Genomic DNA, 25,046 nt, shown 5'->3' with positions numbered 1-25,046 from the left:
CATTATCTCATGTCCATACATACATATATGCATTCATGCATCCACCAACCCATCCATCCACATCATCACTCGTCCATACATACATACATACATACCTGCATCCAGACATCCACATCATCACTCATCCATACATACATACATACATACATACCTGCATCCATGCATCCACCCACCCAACTATCCATCCACATCATCACTCATCCATACATACATACATACATACCTGCATGCATGCGTCCCTCTACTCACCCCTCCATCCACATGTTCACTCGTCCATAGATACATACATACATACCTGCATCCATGCATCCAACCACCCAGTCATCCATACACATCATCACTTGTCCAAACATACATACATACATACCTGTATGCATGCATCCACCCACCTACCCACCCATCCACATTATCACTCGTCCATACATACATACATACCTGCATCCATGAATCCACCCACCCATGCATCCACATTATCACTCGTCCATACATACATACATACATAACATACGTGCATCCATGAATCCAACAACCCATCCATCCACATCATCACTCATCCATACAAACATACATACCTGCATTCATACATCCACCAACCCATCCATCCACATCATCACTCGTCTATACATACATACATACCTGCATGCATGCGTCTATCTACTCACCCATCCATCCACATTTTCATTCGTCCATAGATACATTCATACATACATACCTGCATGCATGCATTCACCCACCCATACATATAATTACTTGTCCATACATGCATACATACATACCTGCATCCATGCATCCAACCACCCACTCATCCATACACATCATCACTTGTCCATACATACATACATACATACATACCTGCATGCATGCATCCACCCACCCACCCATCCACAACATAACTCATCCACACATACATGCATACCTGCATCCATGCATCCAACCACCCATCCACACCACTTGTCCATATATTTATACATACCTGCATGCATGCATGCGCCCACCCACCCATCCATCCACACCATACATACATACATACATACCAGCTTGCATGCATCCACCCACCCCCTCATTCATTAACATCATCACTCATCCATACGTACATACATACCAGCGTGCATGCGTCCATAACCATACATCCATATCATCACTCATCCATTCATACATACATACATATCTACATCCATGCATCTACCCACCTATCCACATTATCACTCGTCCATACATACATACATACCTGCATCCATGCATCCATACCCATACATCCCCATCATCACTCATCCATACATACATAACATACCTATATCCATGAATCCAACCACCCACTCACCCATCCATCCACATAATCACCATCCATCCATACATACATACCTGCATTCATGCATTCACCCACCCACCCATTCATTTACATCATCACGCATCCATACATATGTACATACCTGGAAGCATCCACCCACCCACCCACACATCCATCCACATTTTCACTCTTCCATACATACATACATACATACCTGCATGCATCCAATTCATCCACATCATCACTCGTCCATACAAACATACATACCTGCATCCAGTCATCCACCAACCCATCCATCCACATTATCACTCATCCATACACACATGCATACCTGCATTCATGCATCCATAGCCATACATACCCATCATCACTCATCCATACATACAGAACATACCTATAACCATGAATCCAACCACCAACTCACCCATCCATCCACATAATCACTCATCCATACATACATCCATACATACCTGCATCCATGCATCCACCCACCCACCCATCCATCCACATCATCACTTGTCCATGCATCCATACATACCGGCATGCATGCATCCATCTACTCACCCATCCATCCACACGTTCGCTCGTCCATAGATACATACATACATACCCGCATGTATGCATCCACCCATCCATCGATATAATCACTTGTCCATACATACATATGTACATACAAACCTGCATCCATGCATCCACCCACCCACCCGTCCATTCACATCATCACTCGTCCATAAATATGTACATACCTGCAAACATCCACCCACCCATCCATCCATATTATCACTTGTCCATACATTCATACATACATACCTGCAACCATGCATCCACCCGCCCACTCATCCATACACATCAGCACTCGTCCATACATACATACATATATACATACCTGCATGCATGCATCCACCCATCCACATCATCATTTCTCTGTACATACATACATACACCCATTCACATTATCACTCATCCATACATACATAAATACATACCTGCATGCATGCATCCAAGCCATCCACACATCATTCGTCAATTCACTCATACATACATTCCTGCATGCATGCATCTACCCTTCCACATCATCACTCGTCCATACATATATACATACATACCTGCATGCATGCATCCAGTCTATCCACATCATCACACGTCCATACAAATGTACATATCTGCAAGCACCACCCACCCATCCATCCACATGTTCACTCGTCCAAATATACATTTCCTGTTTATATTTCACATGTTTTACTCAATGCTGCATTCCTTAGGATTGCTCACTATTTCCAGGTTGTTGTATTTCTGTATTTTATTGTGCAGCATTTCTTCAGTACAGCGCATACTTTGAACTGAGTCACCCTCAAACGTTTTTAATGGACACCCATTGAGAGCTCTGGAGCAAAGGCTGAGAGCACTACACATTTTTCATACATACATACATCCCAGCATGCATGCATCCAACCACCCACCCATCCACATGTTCACTTTTCCATACATACATACATTCCTGCTTGCATCCACCCAACCATCTATCCACATGTTCACTCGTCCATACATACCTGAATGCATCCAACTACCCACCCATCCACATCATCACTTGTCCAAACATACCTCCATGCATGCATGCATCCATCCACATGTTCACTTGCCCATACATACATTCCTGCATGCATGCATCCATCCACCCACCCATCCATCCACATGTTCACTCATCCATACATACATTCCTGCATGCATGCATCCACCCACCCACAGCTAGAAAATAACACTGATCGATTTCTGAACAATGAATGTATAAAACGTTACATATTCCATGTCAGCAACTTAGTTCCTGTTTATATTTCACATGTTTTACTCAATCCTGCATTCCTTTCGATTGCTCACTATTTCCAGGTTGTTGTATTTCTGTATTTTATTCTGCAGCATTTCTTCAGCACAGCACATACTTTGAACTGAGTCGCCTTCAAACGTTTTTGATGGACACCCATTGAGAGCTTTGGAGCAAAGATTGCAGACAGTGCACTTTTTTCACAGTGCCTCTCCGTGGCTCAAAAAGGTGTTCAGAATACTTGGACAATCCATTCCTTGTCCTCTCTACTGAAAAAAACAGAGCAGTGGTCACTTTTTGCAGTTGCAATTATGATTCTGTGCAAATGGTGTGAAGGGGGTACATAGGTGTCAAAATAATGAGAAGGCAAAAGTAAATCAACATACAGTCAATCAATCAATCAATAATTTCTAGAGCACACTACATACCCACGAGGGTTTCAAGGCGCTGAGCGGGGGTGAAGGGGGGTGCTGTTGCTTCTGGTCATACAGCCAGGTCTTGAGTTGTCTCCTGAAGTTCAGAAGGTGCTTGCAGGTGAGTCAGTGTGTTTGGCGGTTATGGATTGAAGTTCTCTGGTTATACTGTATAAGCAGCTGCCTACGCTGTCATATGAAATCTCTTTATTGATGTCATAAGTATACTTCCACAACTGCTTTGTTACACTTTTTGCTTTCTCAAATGTGCTTGAAAATGCATCATTTGCCCATTCTATTTTAAAAAATATTCCCAGTGGAGAACCTCCAAACACCCCTTATGACAGTCAGGCTCCCTCGCTATACTCGCTTGCCACAGGGCACTCATCCCGCACATTTATGCCCAACCCATTATCAAATGTCATCAGCCACCATTGCATAGTGCACATGCATCTCTATAACGTGCCCTGTTGAAACTGAGGAGCCCGATCGTGGTACACCCCCTTGGTTAAGGACTTCCAAACCTCTTTATGCCCTTGTGTTCTGGTACCCCGGTGCTCGGACTCTCTGATATTCTGTTACCCTAGTTTTATGGTGCCTGGCACTGTGGTTTCCAGCTGCCCTTGTGCCCGGGTACTCTGGTGCTCTCATACTCTGACATTCTGATACTCTTATTTTCTGGTGACCTGGTACTGTGGTTCTCTGGCACCCTTGTCTCCTGGTACTCTGATGCTCTCATACTCTGACATTCTGATACTCTTGTTTTGTAGTGACCGGGTACTGTGTTTTCCTAGCACCCTTGTGCCCCGGTACTCTGGTGCTCTGATACTCCGACATTCTGGTGCTCTGATCTTGTGGTGACCCAGTACTGTGGTTCTCTAGTGCCCTTCTCAAGGTTTAATACTTTGGCAGTCGGATTCTCTCCTGCCCTGATACTCTGGTACTCTGATTCTATGGTATAGTGCTCTGCTGTCCTTGTGCTCTGGAACTCTGCTCCTACAGCACACGGGTGCAGTTGTGCCCTTGTGTCGGTTCTCGGGGGCCATGTTGCCCTGGTACTCTAATGATATAATGCCATGCAGCCCTTGTTCCCAGGCACCTGCTGCTCTGCCACATTGGTGTCATAGTTCCCTGGTGATACACTGATGCTACGTTGACCAGAGAACTTTGGATTCCCCGTGCTCTGGTACTCTGAGGCTAGGGTCGTCTGGTACTCTATTTTTCCTGGGGCGCTGGTAGATGGGTAGCTTGACAATCATGGGCCTCGTTAATGAAGAAGTGGTATCTGGCAGCACCACACATCTTGTGAAAGGGCAGGAATGCTCCATATTTATGAAATACGGTGCATTCCTGTCCTTTCTACCCTGCACTGGTACACAATTTGCTGCCTTGCAACAATGTAGGTACCCTTGCATCAGGGTGCAAGAATGCCCCTGTTGCAGGCAAGATTGCTTTTGTGTAGGAAGGGGCACCTTCCTGCACAAAACCTATCCTGGGAGTTGGTTTTCTCTTTCCATGTGTTTTGCAGAGTGCAGCACAAATGGAAACAGCAAAAACATTATCCCTGCTCTGGGGATGTGTAAGGTATTGGTGCTGCCCCCACTTGATTACGTACATCTCAGGCAGCCTCAAAATCCATGGGTGATGCGGGGGAACACCCACCTCAATGCCCATGGAATACCTACCCAGGGCAGGGTAACTCAACTCAGTGACTTGTGCTGCTTTGTCTTACTCCATATCTATAAGACCATGTAAAGCCATAACGGGTGGCTTTACGTCGCCTCATATATATGACCTGCTGCTCTGGAGTGTCAAAAGAAGTGATGCTCCAGCAGCACAGGGGCTCGTAATGAGCCCCTGAGAGCTGTAGTCCTCTGGGTACCCTCATGTCTTGGTGCTCTGCTGCTGTAAGACACTGATCTGTGTGTAAGCTGGTGGCCTGGTACCTTGCAGCCATGCAACTCTTCTACGCACATCCATGACGCTCTGCGTGTTCCCAGTATCTTCTGACTGATGCTCAGGGAAGGCCGTTTCATGGGCCTGGGTGAAGGCTCCTCTCTGCCGGAGTCTGCCCCCCACCGAGCTCCCTGCAGGTGTCTTCCATGTGAATGCTTCAGTCTTTGTAACAAAGTGATGCTGAGGTTGTTTCTAGCTACCTAAGTTATAGAAATTATTTAAAAGTGGGACACGAGAGAGAAGCCCATGGACAGTCTGGATCTCTGAGGGGACCACCCTGTGGGTCTGCAGCCAGGATTTAAAAGTCATGAGAGTTTGTTGATGAGAATAGAGGGCGGGGGATAAAATACTGGCAAGCTGGTGATATTAAAGGGATTAGGGAATCAGGCCAATAAAAAGTTTAGGAAACTCTGATTAGCAAAATCAGACTTACCTTGAGGTACCAGAGATTTAAAATACACGGCTGTGTAACTGAGTATTCTGCTTTCAGGCATCGACGTCTAGTCCAGTGCAGCGCATTCTGCTCTTAGACATCAACGATTCATCCAGACTTTTGTACTCAATTATCAAACTTTGAAGATCTAGTTTCCTCCTTTATTATAGATTCTGCTCTCAAACTTTGAAGATTTAGTTTCCTCCAGGACTGTAGATTCTACTCTTAAAAACTTTGATGAATTAGGCTCCCCTGGACTGCACTCTGGTCAGAGGCTTTGCTGCTGTCAGTGACCCACAGTGAATGCCTCAGGGAAGCCCCTCTAATGCAGGACATGAGCTGCTTTTATAGAGAAAGGCAGGGGGAGGGGATGACAGGCTGCACTTTGCTAAAAGTAGCCTCAAGACATGTGGGATCAGTGGCCTCAGCTGTAACCCCAACGTATCTTGAAGGAATAACAAGCACAGTATTATTAAAAATGTCTAGACAACCACTCAGAAAAGAAACACACCACAAACATGTTTATTCCAGAAGTCTCACAGCAGTGTCCTGCCACCAAGGGTGCTTTTCCCTCAAGAATTTGCAGGAAAAGACAAGCTTTGGAGACTTTAGCAACACATTTCTCAAACACAAAAAAGTAAATTTAACTTGTTTTTCTGGACTGCCACCTGGTCTTGCCCTGTGTTTATTTGAGTGAGAAAAACTAAGGTCCCTTACCCAGAGAGAGCCTGAAATTGAAATCCAGCAGCTGGTTCCTATCAAGGGAAGATTCTTATTATTTTATAGAAATAAGTGTTTAATTGACAGGATGCATCTTGGACCAGATGTTCCTTTTCTGTGTTCAGTAAAACTGTTTTATAATAGGAATCCATCTTTATGTTTTAAATATTTGGAGTTTGTTGACACGACAATACCATCACCATGAGCTGTTACAAAAGAGTTGTAAATTGCACTGCACGTTCTGAACAACTTCAATGTAAACTGAATCATGAACTTTCAGGAATGCAGGACAATTAGCATCATTTTTACGTTGTAAATAGTGATACCTTTGAAGGAACTGACAAAATGTGAACATTGTTAACATCTTATGTGTGATTTTAAAACCAGATCAGTCCATACTCAGAGGTGAACATGTTGAAATAACTCAGAAGAACTTTATATGGCCATGAAGTAAATTTTAATTTCTAATGACACAGAGGTAAGAATTGTCACAGGTGCGGGCAGTGTCCAAGCAAAGGAGTGTAAGGTAGCCGATAGTTCAAGTAAACCAGGAGGAAGGTGGAGTTTTCACACATATATGGCGGACGATTAGGATGCTGCCACCCTAGCGGTAACAGGACTGCCTGCCTGCCATGCGGCGGTCCCGCCACCCCAATTACGATGTGACCACCACCGCGGCGGTCACATCTGGAACTTTAGCATTGCAGTAGGTGCCGCTGGCTGCAGCACCCGCTGCAATAGTAAAATGCTATGTTGTGCATTGCCATGCACAACGTGGCCGGCACCATGCAGTGCCTGCCACCTTGTGCAATGCAATCTAGGGGGATGCCATAAGTACCCCCCACGTGCAGCCAACCGCCCTTCCGCCCCCTGTAGGCCCACAAAAGGCCCCCCAAAGTCAATCTCTGTCTGTCTTTTTGCGGCAGGATCTCCACCTCAAAAGACAGGAATCGTAATGACCATGGCGGTGCCTGCACAGCACGGCAACAAAGACCCCGTTGTACCGTGTCCCACAAGGCGGGCGGAAAAGGACCGATGGTAAATCTGGGAATGGCCCAAACATTCTGGGGGCGTAGGCTAAAGTCATACCTTCATCAAGCCAGTATACCCACCTCTCACCCCTATGGTCTGCCCAGTTCGGGATCCATAGTGCTCAAGAGTATAGCTTCATAAATGTTCCCCTGCCTTTTACCGAATGCTAAAAGGATAACCGTAAGTTTGTGGTGTTATAGTGACACAGAGATGGTTGCACCTTAGAGTGTGCATAACCCTCGTGTCACCCTTGGTCCTGAACCCTATAATGAAACATCATTTGTAGTATTGGCTATTTTCTTTAGTTGTGATCAACTCTTATTGTTTAAAATATATATTTCAACGAGACTTGGAGTAGTTCCACTGTACTTTCTCTCTCTTTGAGATTCTTTGGAAGTCTGGGAACGCACCAAAATCCATGTGTATTTTATTGGAATACCACGCACAATCCATGGAACACAATCCTGGGGCAGAGTAATTTGCGACTTGTTGCATGGCTCAAAAGCAACACAACCCTTGGATAAATTTGCCCCTGTATATCCTGCTGTGTACAGTAAAAGGTTTGGATTAGCCATCCGTAACTTGGAGGGAAATGTTGCTGCAGTCATTCCAGGACTCACAGACACAGTCCCCATGTCCTGAATTAAAAAAATACACATATAGAGGGAAAAGGCAGCAGTCCCCTTCCCCCACTTCCCCCCAACAGGGGCCAAAAGATAAAAAAGAACTTTTTGGGGCACTGGTCCCACTGTACCCCTACAGGACACAGCGTAACCCTCCAGTGAGGAGCTGTGGTACCCTCCTGTAAGCACCGCACCCATCTCCACCCCATGGTAATAAGGAAGTTTGCAGACTCCACCCAAGAAAACTCACACAGTACCACACAGGCCGCAAGTCAGGGGTCACACGTATGTATGGTGTCCACCTACTGCAAAGAAATTAAGCCCCTCTGAAAAATATACTGAACTCATCCCAGTGTAATTTTCAAACCAGGGACACATTCTGCAGAACCAGCACATTGTCTGGTTTCAATCCAGAACAGCGTGCAGGAGGAGAGATTTCTTATTTCAGACTCCAGCTGGGACCAAAGCAAAGGAATGTGAGGGGTCATCAGGCCACCTTTTGTTCGGGTCTCGGGTTAGGGTGCGGTCAGGAGCCTCACACCTAGACGCAAACACCGCAGAAGGCAAACAAAGATACACACCCTGTTAGCACTTCCCACATACTTAAAGGAGGCCTGATTTTGACTTTGTTCAGTCCCTGTATACAAGATACACCATTTTGTCTTTTACAGCACTACTTATCCCAATGCAGGGAGACAGAGCAGTTTGCGTCACATCTACAAATTACATATAAAAAAAATATATAATTTTATAAATAAATGTACAGGATCCATTGCATAAAACAGTTGGGGGGTTACAATGAGTAGAATTCACATATAATCCTTCATTGCTCACTGTGCTGTATTGTAATAATGACAATGCAACTGCAAGCAACATAAGGATCTCAGTGTCCAAAGCAGTAAATGTAAATGTAAATGTAAATGTAAATTGATACTTGTATAGCGCACTACTCACCCGCAAGGGTCTCAAGGCGCTTGTACGAATACCGCTGTGGAACCCATCCTGGCTTTCCCTGTGAGGTGTCCACTCCTGGGCACCCCCAAGGTGGAGGCCAGGCATCCTTAGCGTTGTGGGGGCCGTTGTGGAGATTAAGCAAGCTATTGCCCAGAGTTGCAGAGTGGGACTCCATGATTGGAATAGGCACCGAGGCGAGAATTATCAGGTCCGTGGAATTTTTGAGCCCAAGACCCGCCGAGGCGGGGAATTGAACCCTGGTCCCGGGCTAGACCTCTGCATCAGGGTCTGCCGCTCGAACCATTGAGCCACACTTCTCCACAGTGACCGACTTACGTATATAAAATGACATCTGTCATATGCACGTTGCATGATGTGCTTTGGAGGAGATGCATCAACCCTCTATGCTACTTGGAGTCAGAACTGGGGCTCGGCAAACACTGATCTTTCCAGAAAGTGCATTATCCTCCACAGTTCTCTTACCATTATTGTTCACTGAGATTTACTGAGAAAACGCAGGTCTCTGCAACAGGTGCCTGAACCACATAAGATATTTTAAAATTCAGGCTTTGCAAGCAAATAAATAGATCCAATTTACTGTCAGTTTTCTTCTTGTTCCCAATTTATTTGTGACAGAGTTTGTAAAAAAATAAATGTATAAGTTGAAACCAAGTTTTTGCATCAGGGTTGTGTTGGACTTGGCCCTTCTGGCAGGTTCACCTCTAAACTTTTTGCTTTTTGATTGTGACCTGGTGATTGTGATTTTTGGTTTCTGCGCACTTTACCACTGTGTCCCAGGGTAAAGTGCGCGCGTGTAGTGAGGTTGGCCTGCCCTCCCATAGAAATGCATGGGGAATGTACGTGTCCATGTTAGTTCCTGATGCTTGGGGAGTGCGGGCCCGAGTTTGGTATGTGCAGAATCGGGTGATTGAATGTTGCGCGATGATGTGTGCGGTGTGATTGTGTATAGTGTGGAAGTGTCACTGCTAGAAGTTGGCCTGCCTGTGTAAATTATGTGAATTGGCTGTCTGGCTTAAGATTGGCTGGAGCTGGCTGGTGTGCCAGGCTCCATAAGTCAGGATGGGTCTGCCCCGGTGGTGAATGGGAGATCTGCATGAGTGATGTGAGGGAGGAGTACACCTGGGACCTGAATAGGGCTGGGCTTTCCCCACACAATGCTGGCTCCTCCCCCTGTGGTGTGTCTAATGGCCCTAGCCTGGCCAGTGAATGAGAAGAGGGGTTGAGAACATCAGAGTGCTCCAAAACCAGCTGCGACTGGTTTTTCCCCCACCCTGCAACCTGAGACAAAGGGATTTGGTGTATAAAAGAGGGGCTGTGACGCCATGTAAATGTTCTCTTCCAGGATCCTTTCTTGAGGGGGGCCTGCTGCTGCTGGGCACCAGGTGGACCGCCACTGGGGACTGCCTCCCTGCCTGGAGGGCCCTGTGAGCTGGCCCCTGGGCCCAGCCTTGCCCCCCCCTGCCTGCCTAAAGACTTCTGGACTTCTTGATTTATCTGCCTGCCTGACAGCGCCTAGGAAGCGCTGGCCTCCATTTGCTAAAGAATACTTGTGCTTCGTTAGAAAGGCGATCACTATCTCGAGGGATTCCCCGGCGTGGGGATCCAACCTTTTGCTTATTTCACAGCAGGTGCCCACCCTGCACAAAGTGCCGCTAATTGTCGGTATTTTTCCCTTCACGGGAGCCCACCACGTTTTATTTATTCATTTATCGGGTGCTCACCCCAATTTATATTTAAATATTGAGGGAGCCTACCCCTTGTTTTGGCCCCCGAGATCACCGCCGCAGCACCGGGGCCGAGAGCAAGTCGAGGGAGCAGCCGCTGATGTCACCCGGGGAGCAGCGCTGCCATTGTTGAAGGCTGCGGGAGGCTTGCCGGGCGACCCGCGCTGCCATTAGCTACCCCAGCAGGACGCAGACGGGAGCCTACCCCGTGCTCCTGCACCAAACAGAGGTAGCGAGCTCTTACCCCCCCCCCCGGGGCCCCTGGTAGTAAGGGCGAGTCCCAGAGTGCGGTGGGGAGCATGGGAGAGCCCCTGACCGCCATAGAGCCCCGCATCCCCCAGGAGAAAGAGCCCGAAGCAGAGTGCCGGTGAGAGGAGTCCCAGCTCAAATCGGAAGTAGCCGGTGAGTGCAGAGTGCAGACGGGCCGGGAGGGGGCTCAGTTGTGTTTTAAAGACCACAAGGGCTCCGGGTGCAGTTTAGGAGTCCGAGTCCCCCGAGCGGGATTTCACCATGTCTGGCCACCGTTCTTCCGAGCCCAAGAGGCTCCACCAACGACCCCGGGGCCATTTGTTAATTTCGAGTCCCCCGAGCGGGACTCCAACCACCGGGGCATTTAGGGTGGTAGAGCAGCCCCGGCTTGTAGCGTGCCGCTCCCCCCACAGTGGTCAGCATTTCCTTAAGAGCCCACAAGGCTCCACAGGGGCAGTTTGTGATCTTGAGTCCCCCGAGCAGGACTCCCAACGATGGGGCATTGTTTCAGCGCCAGGGAGGCTCCACCAAAGGGGGCATAGTTATTTCAGAGCCCCAGAAGAGAGCCAGGAGGCACAGTGGTGCCAGGCTCCCTGCTACAGCTGCCCAGCACTTAGTGTGCAGCTGCTTCGTTTAGGCCTGATCTCTTTGCGCAATCTTCTTGGGCTGCCTGCGCAGCCTGCCCTGACATTGTGGACACAGGGCGTTTCCGCCCCAGACAGGCCAGGTTAGCCTGGGGACCTTTTTATGTGTTGTGCCCTTGCTTGGGGTACATGTTTTTGCCTATGTGATCTTCTGCGCAATTGTGAGTACCTGCCTAATGTCATTGCTGCATCATGTATAATGTCTTTGTGCCTATACCGCTGAATGTATTGTGATGCTTAGGAGGTTGTTTTTCCTACCATAGGTGATGGTAATGATTCCCTGCGTGATATTTTCCTAAGGTGGTTAGGGTTGCGTAGATGGTACTTACCTCTAACCAGCGGTTACTGGTTGTGTGATCTATTTTCTATTTTGTTCTACAGTTGTTATTGTTCTATGTTCTAAGCGCTATTCCTACAAGTATTCTAGTTCTAAAAGTGCTTACTCCGGACAGTGGTCCATGTGGCCCTGTCCCATGTATATAATCACCTTTAAATTCTGCCCGTGCCTCTGGCACATTGTAAAGTGTGTGTTTCTTATCTAATGTGTTTGATATAATACAAAGGCTATTTTATATATAACCTTGTGTGGAGTTTCCTTTGTGGTGTGCCTGGGGTGTTGTTGCTGGGTGCTTGTGCAAATACTTAACCTACATTGTCTCCGGGATAAACCTTACTGCTCGCGTCACATTACCTAGAGGGTGAGCAGGGGTTATCTTTGGCGTGTAACTCCCTTGCCCAGACAAGAGTGGTGGTTTCTGCCTGACTTTGGCACAAGCCTAAGCCAACTGGAAATCCCATTTCTAACAGGTTGTGTTACTTTTCTGGCACAAACCGGATGCAAAATCTATTTTGGGATTTATAGTGACGCACAAATTCCATGTGTGTGGCTTCTCATTGCCCGGCCTTGCAGTCCATTATGGCAGGTAGGCGTTACATCGGTGGTGCTTGGGCATTCTCGTTCATCCACGTATGTATTTTGACATCAACCCATATTTACAAAGACCTGTAAACATAGGTTTGCATCAAACTGGTGAGTTTACCTGAGGCTGACGTAACAAGGAGAAATATTTCCATTTCTCCTCGTTATTTCATCTTTGCATGTATGCTGCCTTCTGCAGCACACGTACAAAGAGGATATAGCCTAATTGGATAGTTTGTGGGTGGATTTGCAAAAAAAAATATATATATATATATATATATATATATATATATATATATATATATATATATATATATATATAAATATATATATATATTACCTACTGGCGGTCGCCAGTAGGTATAAATAGTTAGGATTTTTTCCCTATGGGATTTTTGAAAATTCTATGTCTAATAACTTTGGCGTTTGTGGACGGAATTGGCTGAAATTTTCTGGAAAATGGAACAGTTTGTTTCTGAGCAGCCCTCGGAAATTTGGGGGGGTTTCGTCAAGGGGGGGCCGAGAAAAAAGGGGGGTCCCAAAACATGTTTTTAACATTGAGTTTTCCATAGGGCGGTTGGCCTCACTTTTAGCCCGAACGGCTGAATGGATTTGCATGAAACTTGGCAAAATTGTAGGGACTGGTAGCCCGATGTGCCTTTTCTAGGTCTCAATATATGTGCTCCAGTGGATTTTGAGAAATTAACGTTTAAAAAAAGATATATATCTGTAAGCGCGCTCTGGGCAGCGCTCCAGTCCGCGGACCTTAAGCGTACCGGAACTTCGTGTAGCTAAGCTGATTGGCTCTCCGGTGTCTGTCAACATTCTAAACAGTCCGGAGCGGCCGCCATCTTGTCTCTCGGTAGGATTGAGAGACAAGAGGAGGCCAAAACAAAGGCGAAAATGACCATAAGGGGGCATACTAGATCCTCCCTGACCCCCTAGGTTTAATGTGGAGGTTTTAAAAGGGCCCCGCGGGGCAAAAAAAACAAAAACATTTTTTTGTTTTTTTTTGCGTGGGGAGCGCCCGGTCCGCGAACCGGGAAGCGTTCTGGGCAGCGTACTGCAATGAAAAATGAATGATAGACTTTTCAAATGCTGTATGTTAATTGATTGTTGTTTTTGTTGATTATTTTTTATTTTCTTTATTTTTTAAGCATTTTTTTTATTGTGATTGTGTTTCATAATTTATTAAACTTTCTAACATTTCATTGTCAGAAATTTCATAATTATCATTAAATATACATTGTAGTCTCTGAGGGTTTAAATGTCCTCATTTTCAAGGAGGTTATCTACTGCTTGTACACATTGCAGTAGTTCTTTGTCTAAAGTTTCATCGAAAAATTCAATATCATTTTCATCATTGATTTCTTGGCTGCTCTCTTGCAGGACAATTTGAAATTCAACTTTCTGTTCGCCTTCCATTTTGCCTGAAATTTAGATTAAAAAAATATATATTAGTAGAGATAGGGCACTGTTGGGATTAATTTTGGGCAGTGTATAGTATCAGAGTGGAAGTAGGAATATAAAAAAGTGTATGTGATTTAACGTAAGTAAATTCATAATTATACAAGAGAAGCCTAACTCCATCCATAACTATAACAGAGAAGTCTATCTAAATCTATAACTACTACAGAGGGATAGTATATAACTATCAGAAAAAGTTTACCATATTAACTTATAGTGCACAATATACTTCAGTTTTAAAAATAAAAACTTACCTTTAGATAGAAGTTGAAGGAATTAGTGAAAATCCTATTGAAATGTACACCAAGAAGTAGTAGTCAAAATGGCTGTGTTTTCTTCTCTTCCTTTATATATATTCAGGTATATAACCAATCAAATGTCAGGTAAAAAAAGTAGAAAATGAAAGTAACATTTTAATTGGTTGTCAATTTCAACACTTCAGATGTGTTTTGTGAAGTAATTTACCTCACGGTATTTAGAGAGGTCTACAGGCTAAATGGCTAAATGGAATTCCAATCAAATTTGTGAAAATGGTAGGGATTGGTATGTAGTATGAGCTAGTCTATATTTGGTGAAATTGTCTCCAGTGGCTTTTCTGTGAACTACTTTCCCACCTTTTTTGATGGTGCGCTTCCCAGGGAGCGACCCGGTACGCGAACCGTTGAGCGCCCCGGTTCGCGAACCTTAAGCGTAACGGGAGTCCACCATTTTGTGTTTCGGTCGAATTAAGATACAAGATGGAGGGCAAATAATGTTCAGAATGGGTAGAAGGGGGCACGGTAGACTTATCTTGACCCCCTAGGTTTTGTGAGGGTGGCTGAGGAGGCCCATATGTGCGAAAAAAAAAACATTTTTTTAAAAAAATTCGCGAGGTTAGCTCCCGGTTCGCGTACCGGGTAGCGCCCCAGGGAGCGTACTTTGTTGAAAATTAGTGAAAAATGTTAGAGTAAAATAATAATTGTGAGTGATCAGATGTAGGGTAGCTCTGAGAAGAGCTTTTGGGTTTATGGTACATTTAGGTACTTATAAGTAGGTACCAATGCACATTCTTAAATTCAGAGTGAAAATTCTGTTGCCCTCATCTGAGAAGTGAACTCCATCTCCTCTGTAGATATCTTGCATGTAGTAACGCAAGTTATTGTTGTACAGGGAGCCCATTCCATGGTCTCTCATGTAAGCTGAAACAGATTTGTTTACATGCTTCCTCGACTTCTCAATTTGTGGACAAAATTGGTTTGACCACCTCCATTTCTGTCTTTGGCATATATTTGAATATACCAAGGCAGTCTGAGGAAAAAGTGCCATTAATTGCTCAAAGGTGTCCTTTAAAAGCATTTCCAGACCTACACCAGTCAAAGTGCCCAAGTCATTACCTCCACAGTGCACAATTAACAGGTCAGGTTTGGGCAAATGCATAAAGGTTTTCACCAATGGTATCAATTGGTGACATTTTAATCCTCTGTGGCCAAACCACTTAATTTCCACATCTTGTAAATTGAGGTTACGTAAATTCCTGTTTTCAGTGTACCTTTGAGCCCAGTGAATATAACTATGTCCAACAATCCAGACAGAAAACATGGTGAGAGAAGGTTCTCCTGCAGTCAGATGAAGTGTGGCAATGAAATGGCAGTTGAAAAAATGAGAGTTTAAAATGAAAAAAACTGTGGAGTTTCTGTGTTCATGAAGCAGTAACAGTGATTGGTGGATTTTGATTGCTGAAAACAGAAAGTTAGGGTGCACGGATGAGTTATTTGAAAGATGTATTTTGAATGGTCAATAAAAAATCATTACATGAAAGAATGCACTGGATATGCAGGTGCACTGAGAGTTCAGAGTTCAATTGCAACATTGTTGTGTGAACTTGCAAACACCAGAAGTCTTCCAAGAGGTGGTTGCCATGCAGAAAAGGCATGAAATGGCAGAGGGGGGAAGGGTTTTCATTTGAAAAAAAGTGAGGGAAGAGTTTTGATTGGGTGACATGAGAGATATGTGTGAAGAATTACAGCATTTCTGTGCTTTTGATAGCTGCAGACTCTGGAGTGCATACCTTTTGCTCTGCTGAAGACAAATTGGTGTGTTTCTGAGACTGTTTTCAAACTCAAAGTATTTGCTAAGGTGAGAAAATATTTCTTTAATTTAGATAGAGAATAGTGTGCTTTAAGGAGAAAATTATGAATTATGTGGCGCAAATTACTTGTAAATATGCTCCCACCTGTGCAAGGAAAATTTAGATTTTTAATGTTTGTGTTACATAGCCATGTTAAAAGTGATACAAACATGCTGCAAAGGCAATTAAAAAACGCTTTTATGTGTCTTAAGGACATTTTAAGTAATTTTCCCATGTGCAGTGTTTTGAAATTATGATTTGAAAATCGTTTTTGGGGAAAAGGAATTGTTTTTAAATTTATGACAAGGACATAATGGTGTATGCTTCTTTATAAGGCAATTGACTGTCCCTGATGTTATTTTTCCCATTTTAATGTAAGACCTTTCTCTGTGGCGCAAATTGCTTGTAAATATGCTCCCACCTGTGCATGGCAAATTTAGATTTTAAATGTTTGTGTTACATAGCCATGTTAAAAGTGACCCAACCATGCTGGAAAGGCAATAAAAAAACACTTTCATGTGTCTTAAGGACATTTTAAGTAATTTCCCTGTGGGCAGTGTTTTCAAATTATGAATTGAAAATCGTTTTTGAGGTAAAGGAATGTTGTTAAAATGTATGTGCGCCATATGCCCCCAAAATTTCTTTTTCAGGGGTGCGGCAGGGTGTTATTGAGACACCCCTACACCTTTGGAAAAATTCCTAATTTGTGATGAGCTAATTGCTAATTGCAAATTGCACCTTCTTTCATATGGGCATCCTGGCGCATGGAAATGAATGGGTAATTTGCAATTAGCAATTTGCTCATCGCAAATTTGGAATGGTAAAGAATCGCTATTTATTCCTTAAAATTCGCTATTTTGGAAGTGCAAAATAGTTATATGATACATATGGCGGTTGATGTCTAACAAGATAAGAAGCTTAGGGATAGATTTATGATGACTGGCGCAATGAAGTGGACATCACTTACTTCATTGGTAGAGCTTTACATGTATTATGTCCTCTGTATTCTTCATCAAGCGTAACTTTAATCTGCAATCCTGAGTAGGCCTCACCTTAAACAAACCTCTGGATAGGCCACATCTTATCGTCATCCTGAATTAATCATTTAAAATGCTAGGGACATATTTATGATAGGTGTATGCCTCTTTTGCGCCACTTACAAAACACTGTCCATGGGGAAATGACTTAAAATGTCCTTAAGACACATGAATGTGTTTTTTTAAAGCGTTTGCAATTTTTGTGGGTCACTTTTAACATGGCTATGTGACTCAAACAGTCAAAATCTAAATTCACCATGCACAGGTGGGAGCATATTTACAAGGAATGTGCTCCATGGGGAAAGGTCTTATAATGTAATATGGGAAAAATGACATCAGAGACACTGAAATGCCTTATAGAGAAGCATACACCATTATGTCCTTGTCATAAATTTGCAAACCATTACTTTTCCCCAAAAACGATTTTCAAATCATAATTTGAAAACACTGCACATGTGGAAATGACTTAAAATGTCCTTAATTCAAAATTTGCAATTCCTTATTTTGCGATTGCACTGAAGGATTTGCAAATTTTGCGATTCCTTAAATGCAATGTATCAAACAAAAAATATGTAAAAAATGACATTAAGGATTTGGAAACTACCACCAACTTCTAGTTGGTGGTAATTTGCGAATTCTTTTCAAAAAGCATTTTTTTCCAAAAAACAAAAGGTGCCATATGACGCCCATACATGCCCTTAGGGCATGTATGTGCGCCATATGCCCCCAAATTTCTTTTTCAGGGGGTGCAGCAGGGTGTTCTTGAGACACCCCTGCACCCTTGGAAAAATTCCTATTTTGTGATGAGCTAATTGCTAATCGCAAATTGCACCTTCATTCCTATGAGCCTCCTAGCCCATGGAAATGAATGGGTAATTTGCAATTAGCAAATTGCTCATTGCAAATTAGGAATGGTAAAGAATTGCTATTTATTCCTTAAAATTCGCTATTTAGGAAATGCAAAATAGTTTGATGGTACATATGGTGGTTCATCTGTAACAAGATAAGAAGCTTAGGGATACATTTATGATGACTGGCGAAATAAAGTGCAAATCACTTACTTCATTGGTAGGCCTTTACATGTATTATCTCTTCTGTATTCTTCATCAAGCGTAACTTTAATCTGCAATCCTGAGTAGGCCTCACCTTAAACAAACCTCTGGATAGGCCACACCTTATCGTCATCCTGGATTAATCATTTAAAATGCTAGGGACAGATTTATGATAGGTGTATGCCTCTTTTGCGCCACTGTGCGTCACTTTTATGATGCAGCGGCGGTGCAAAAGATTTGCTATGAGGCGACAAAATTACAAATTGATGCTTTTAGGCAGATATGTCATGGTGTAAAAAAAACGTACCACATGAAACCGATGCAGCAGTGATGCAAAAGATGCACCATGTCGCAAGACAGGCCTCACTTGGGGCCATATGTATCAAGCTAATTAGCATTCGCAAAGATCAAAATTCTGCGAATTTCGGCCTTTGCGAATGCTAATTAGACAAATGGTATGTATCAAACAAGTTTGATGCAAAATAAGGAATAGCAAAATTTGCTATTCCTTATTTTGCGATTGCACTGAAGGATTTGCAAATTTTGCGATTACTTAAATGCAATGTATCAAACAAAAAATATGTAAAAAAATGACATTAAGGATTTGGAAACTACCACCAACTTCTAGTTGGTGGTAATTTGTGAATTCTTTTCAAAAAGCTTTTTTTCCAAAAAACAAAAGGTGCCATATGACGCCCATACATGCCCTTAGGGCTTGTATGTGCGCCATATGCCCCCAAATTTCTTTTTCAGGGGGTGCAGCAGGGTGTTCTTGAGACACCCCTGCACCCTTGGAAAAATTCCTATTTTGTGATGAGCTAATTGCTAATCGCAAATTGCACCTTCATTCCTATGAGCCTCCTAGCCCATGGAAATGAATGGGTAATTTGCAATTAGCAAATTGCTCATTGCAAATTAGGAATGGTAAAGAATTGCTATTTATTCCTTAAAATTCGCTATTTAGGAAATGCAAAATAGTTTGATGGTACATATGGCGGTTCATCTGTAACAAGATAAGAAGATTAGGGATAGATTTATGATGACTGGTGCATCACCAGGGATGTGTCAGTCATCCTGTGCCGCTGTTCCGCCACCCATGGTGTGCTGCATTTACAATGCGGGGCATCATGGGGCAAAAATGGCACAGATGCATGATGTATCTGTGATGTAAGGGTAGAGATTGCTGGAGTTGTATCGCAAGTGCGATGCAGCTCAAGCAAGGCTCAGGGGTGCCCCATCTCCACAATGTTGCGTCAAGACCTATGCCTGCTTAAAGCAGGCGCAGGGTTTTGACACAGTTTTCTCCTATCTGATTGTAAATACGGCACACCATGGGTGGCAGAGCAGCGGTGCACGTTAACTGGTGCATGCCTGGGGATGTGCCATTTAACATAAATCTGCCCCTTTACATTTAAGTATGTGCAGGACACACAGAGTCGGTGAGGCTTATCCAAGGTTAAGAAGAGATGAGTCCTGTTCACTGAAAAATTAGACATAGTCTTCACCTGATCAGCATTGCTGGACATGGCTAAATAATAGCTGCAAAATATTACTCTTGTTAAACAATTTTACTATTATAATCTCTGAGATTTGTCTCTTACTCTGCAACATCTCATTGTTGTTATCTTTCTTTAAAGATAAAGACAACATCAACATGAGTGACAATCTGCAATCAGTTGATTTTGACCTCATCATTGAACTTGTAATTGAAACATCAGTGGATGTTGATCCATTGGATGATTTAAATCCTGAGGATGAAGAAGAGCGTGATGAGGATGCAGATTTGTCCGAATTATATGACATAGGGTGGGAAGCTGACCTGCTTGAGCCTATGGAAATATAAACATTTATTTTTAAAATGTATAATTAATAAAAAGTAAAAATGTAAACCGTTTAATTTAAAAATAAAGACACCTTCAAAAACAGGTTATGTGTAGTGTCTTCAATAAAATATTAAAATATGCTCGTAAAATTAGATCAGATTCACATATAAAATAGCACAGGTAACATAAATATAAATGTCATTTCTTTTCTGCTATTTCTGTATTGTAAATTTGCCAAGGACTAAAAAATCTTCTATTTAAAATGTCAAGTAGTGTGTTAAGTTTTTGATCATTGTTATTGATTTACTGTTTGGTAATAGTGGTTAATAACATTTTTTATTATATTTTACCACAGATTCAACTGCAGATCATTTCAAGATTTCACCATGCCAACAATAGAAAGACAGAGAAAGGCTGCAAAACGTCAAAGACAGCAGGTGAAACAAAATAAGCAGCAGTCCTCTAACAAAAAGATTTGTCAAGTCACGAAGAAAGCACCGGGTAAGAGCACAAAATATTTCATAAGAAATATGTGTAGTAAAAAAAATATTACTACAGAAAATGTTTCAGTCCATAAAAAGATAAGCAAATCAAATGGAAAGGAAAGGCCAATCAAAAATGTTACTGCTAGAGCAAGAGATAACTCTGTGCATGATAGTAGAAGGAAACAACAGTTTAGGGACATTCGTAAACGAATGTTCCGCAACAGGATAATTGGCAATTTGTTAAAAAATATTAAGAAAGGTCAACAGAAACTGGTTTTTTATAAGAGAAAAAAAAAAGTTGAGAAAGTTATTGATCAGGCATTTGAAATTAAACATAAGTTATTTATTTTGATAATCAATAGAATTAGGAAGCTAAACAAGGCAATTTATGATTTCAAAAGAAATAGTAGATGGAAGAGAATAGTTAATCGTAGTAATTTTTGTGAAGTTTTTTCTGGAGAATGGATGCATAGTTCAAGCTGTGAGGCATTTTTTAATGAGGAGAGTTATTTCCAGGATAATGATTTGGTGCATGCAGTTGACACCAGTGGTCGTGCTTATGAAGTGAAAGATGGTTGTCCAGTTGAAAAAGAAAAACTTGTGACAACAGAGGCAGAAGAGGTGTTAGGTAATGAGGTTTTAGGAAGACGTGCTAAGGGTCCTGTGTACACCTGGAAGTGTAGTAGTATTTGCAGTGTGCGACAGGATTCCATCAATTTGCTTTGTGATTTTGTACGGTCATTTAATAAGAAAAGTTTGAAGCAGAAAATGAAGTTGTTGCAAGAATTAGATCCTTGCAGAGTGAGAGAAGTGACAGGTTTGCATGGTCATTCACTGGCTTGTCTTTCCAGGAGAGTATGCCAGAGTGTTTTTCATCGTTTCAGGATGCTAGCAGTGCATCATAATAAAGTGAGGAAATTAGTTAGAATGTTGTATTATGCTAAGAGTCCAGCAATTATGCTTAAACAATTATGCGCTGCTCTTTTGCATGGTTCTGAAATAGATGTGAAGAACATATGTGAAGAAATTGAGTTTTGTTACTTTGGAAGTAAAGAGGAGAATGTTGAAATTGACCCAGAAGAAGAGGGTAATGTGGAAGATAGTGTACAGGTTTCCAGTACAGATAATTTCCAGAGGGAAATTGCGACGTTTCAGGTGAAATCAAGTGAGAGGCCTAATTTCACTTGTGTGTGTTGTCGACGCACTTATTATAAGAATCAGACTAAGTTAGTGGATTTATATGCAAAAAGTGAAAGGGAAAATAATAGTGAATGGAAGGATTTTGCAACATACTTGATGGTAGAAAATTGTTTTGATTTGGGATTTGATCAACGTGTGTGTACTTATTGTTGTTGCAAATTAAATCAAAACCAGATGCCTGCTAGAGCAGTTCATAATAATCTGGAATTGGTTGAGATTCCTTCTGAATTGAAGGATTTAAATACTTATGAATCTATTTTGATTCAAAGTATCCATCCCTTTCAGGCTATTGTAAGAATGGAGCCAAAGACAGGGAAATTGCCTCCATCAGATTTACAGAGAGGATTAAAGGGAAGAGTTGTTTATTTGCCTCTAGATTTGAAGAAAAACATTAACACAATTGGAGTAGAAAAAGTGGAAGAGGAACCTCTGGTTATCTTAGTTAATGGGGTTCCGACAAAGAATAAGAAAATATGGCAAGATTTAGTAGATGTTAGGAAAGTTAAAAAGGCAACATTGTATTTGAAAAAAAATAATAAATACTATAAGAATGTATATGTTGCAGAAGAGGAAGTAAGTGAGGAAGAGGATAGCGATTTGTGTGCTGGTCAAATTGAGAAAGTAGAACCCTCTACTAGTGAAGAAATATATGAACATTATAGTGTTCATCCTTTGCATTCCAAGGAAGTCATGGGGAATGCTATTGAGTTGTTTCAAATGAAACAAGCCAAAGGGAGTCCCATTAGTGTTTGGGAGGAAAGTTTGGAAGCTCGGTGTTTCCCACAGCTTTTTCCAACAGGTCAGGGAGGAAGATATGATGAGCGACCTCATCAAATTCCTGCTTCTGAATACCGGACTTTGCGATTGTATGCAGGAGATGCTAGGTTTCGACAATGCATTCCCTATTTGTTTCATCTCCTGTTTGAAAGCGATCTGTCTGGACTGTCATATGCAGTGAACCACATCTCGAAAAGTGGTATACACATGCAAAACATCTCGGCAAGTGACTTTATGGATAAAGTCAATGTCCAAGACAGTATTTTGGATTCTCACCTGATTAATCTCATGGCGTGTCAGCGTGGTACTAATGAGTACTGGTACCGTCGTCATGGTGATTTAAAATGTATGCTGAGGAACTTAGGTACTCCCACATGGTTCCTCACTCTGAGCTGTGCCGAGTATGGCTGGGAAGACTTACTTGAATTTCTACGAGAGGCAAATGCTAACGTAGATAACATTGAATTCAAGACACCCGGAGAACTGTGCTCTTTGGATCCAGTCAATGTATGTAGGTACTTAAATCATAGATTTGAAGCTATGATGTCTTTCATCATGAATAAGAAGAATCCACCTCTTGGAGAGGTGTTGGATTTCTTCTGGAGAAAGGAGTACCAAGCAAGAGGTGCTCCTCATATACATATGTTGCTGTGGATCAAGGATGCACCTAAATTTGGAACGGATCCAGAAGACTCAGTGATGAGTTTCATCCAACAGTATTCTACGTGTGCTGTTCCAAACGCAAAGGAGAAGAAAAGCCTAAGAGAAAAAGTTCTGCCTTTCCAAAGCCATCGATGTGGAAAGTACTGCCGTCGTAAATTCCGAAACAAGGACAAGTTCTACACCAAATGTCGTTTCGGTTTTCCATGACCGGTGATTTCTAAAGGAAGAGTAAACAGTTTGATGTCTTCGCTGCGACATAATGTCATGAAGAAATCACCTAAAAACACATACAATTTGAAGAGGAACGAAGAGTCCAAGTACATCAACGACTACAACCCGGTGATTTTGTCCATGTGGAATGCTAACATGGATATACAGTTTGTGGCTGATAACTGTATGGCTGTGGCTCGGTATGTGACGTCTTACATCACCAAAAAAGAGAAGACAGAATTGAAGGATATGTGGGAGGACATTTCCCATGAAAAGAGCCTCAGCAAGAAGTTGTACAGTTTCAGTCTGAAGATGTTGTCGCATCGAGAAATTGGAGCTTACGAATGCTCTGACCGGTTGTCTTCAGCAAGTCTCTATGCCAAGTCCAGGAGTATCGTTTGGGCGAGTCTTGGTCTTGCTGCAACGCGTAATCGAGTTCTGAAACCTGTGCGGGAAATTGAGTATTTGGCGGAAAAGGAGCCAAACAGTACCGACATTTTGAAGACCAACATGTTGGATACATATTATCCAAATAGAAGCAGTCACCTCGACAATGTTTGTCTGTATGAGGTTCTTCAAAATTACATATTCAAGAGGAACATCAAAGAAGATACTGAGAAAGGAGTGTATGCTGTAATAGGAAGTGAGGGATGTCTGGTCAAGCAAAGAAAATGCCACTTGGTAAACCATCGAAAATTGAGTGGCGAATCTCCTGAAAAAAAGGAGTTTTTCTATTTAGCACTTTTGCAACTTTTCAAGCCTTGGCGTGCAGAAGAGGAACTGCTTGGAGATTTCCTCTGTTACGAAGAGTCTTTCAATGCCGCCAAGGAGACCATAGAATGTCCTGCTTTTCCCAAATATGTAGAAATGTTGAATGCGGAAATTGAGCAGGAAGCAACGATTGCAGCCGAGATTGCCAGAGACAGTTCTCAGGACAGTCAGAGTTCTGCTTCATTGAGTCAGGATCCACTAGGAGGACCTGTTATCGAAAATGAAGCTGCCACTGCCATGAATGAAGTGGAAAGAGCCATGGCACATGCTCAGGAGGATGCGGTTAACTTAGAAGAGTTGGAAAGACAACTCAACGTTGAGCAGAGGAAAATATATGACGAAGTTACCATGCAAATTGATCATGGATTAAGTCATGACAAGAAAGAGTGCTCATGTACGTCGTTGAAGCCTGTCCGACTGTACGTGAGTGGAGAAGCGGGAACTGGAAAAAGTTTCCTCATTAAAACAATTTCATGCTATTTGCAGGAAAGGACAGAGTCATCGCTGTCTTGTGTTGTCACCGCTCCAACTGGACTGGCAGCACATAACATTAAAGGGATTACTTTACATCGTTTACTGATGCTGCCAGTGGAGCATGACAACAAATTACAATATCACAAGCTATCTGGAGATGCTTGTTTTGAAGTTTCAAGAATCTT

Source organism: Lissotriton helveticus, chromosome 3_1 (genome assembly GCF_964261635.1).
Source record: "Lissotriton helveticus chromosome 3_1, aLisHel1.1, whole genome shotgun sequence".
Classification (NCBI taxonomy): domain Eukaryota; kingdom Metazoa; phylum Chordata; class Amphibia; order Caudata; family Salamandridae; genus Lissotriton; species Lissotriton helveticus.
Note: the sequence above shows the minus strand (reverse complement) of the source record.